Genomic DNA, 1,307 nt, shown 5'->3' on the forward strand with positions numbered 1-1,307 from the left:
AAAATGTATATTAATTTATTAAATCTAGTTGTCACTTTATTTTGGACCTGCTGTGATCTTGACAGGAAATGTGCCACAGAGCCATAGTGCAGAGGCAAGACTTCTTAATGACGTCTTTTGGAATGCAATGTCCTGGTGTTCCTAGCAGTTCTTATTAAGTGAACTGTACATTCTGTCTTGGCTGTTCAGACCTTACCAAGAACGTAAAAGGAAACAAGTAGAAGTCAACAGTGGAGTGTCTGTGGTAAGAAAACATGAACTTGTGCTTCACTGTCAATCGTTTTTGGAAGTTATTTTGTATAACACCAAAGCTGTTGTACATTTTCTACTGCCTGATTTTTTTTCATGTGTCTGTGTTTGTAATATTGTATAGTATCTTGTGCTAGGTGAGGAAATTATTTTTAATTTTGTTAATTTAATATTCCTAGTGATCAGCATCAGGAGTTGGGTTTTGTGCTTGTTAGGGGCGTGTCTATACTTAGAGAAAAGAAGAAGTCCAAAAGAAGATTTTTCCTTAGATCCTCCAGCCCCCTTTTCCCACACACAGCTGTCTTTTCGTCAGCAGTGGCCAAAGTCATGGAAGATCATAAATCTTATAGAATAACATCACCAGTGATACTGCATCTTCCTGGAATAAGGACATACTGAAATGTTTGTCAAATATAGATGGGGTTTGTGGTCTTAGATTGACAGCGTTAGAGAGGACGGGTTAGAACTGCTGGTCCTGCTGGTTAGTGCATCATTGGGTGAGGATTAGGAGCAGTGCATTTCTCCAAAGTTTCCAGAGCTTTTTGTTTACAGAATAAAACTATAAATAAAACCAACTTGATTTTATTTGACCAGAAGGAAGCTGACTGAGCTGGCCTTTTAACATAGGAGTACAGAATGTATTTCATTGGAAACGTGCTGTAAAATCTCAGAAAGCAGAACACTTAGAAACTTGGTTTTCTTTTATAACCAAAGCTTCAAGTTAGAAGTTTAGAGAAATAGAATGGTTGGGCATGTGATCCAGGTTTTTAATGGTGATGGTATATTGTAAGGGTAGTGTTTGTTTTTGAATGATAACTTAGTTCTCAGAGAAAATGGACAGCATAGATCTTAAGAAACCATAAAAGAATTTCCATATAGTATTAAAACCCATAGGCTTAAATCTGAGAATTTTTAAAATATGAGAGTCAGCCAAACATAAGTTACCAAAATCAAAAGCAACATGTTCTGGTTGTTTTATATTTCAACATTTTTTCCTGAAGTGGTGATTACTTTAAAACATCAGTATCAAAAAAAAAAAAAAAAAAAAAAAAAAAAAC

This window comes from Lipotes vexillifer, unplaced genomic scaffold (genome assembly GCF_000442215.2).
Source record: "Lipotes vexillifer unplaced genomic scaffold, Lipotes_vexillifer_v1.1 scaffold458, whole genome shotgun sequence".
NCBI classification, from domain to species: domain Eukaryota; kingdom Metazoa; phylum Chordata; class Mammalia; order Artiodactyla; family Lipotidae; genus Lipotes; species Lipotes vexillifer.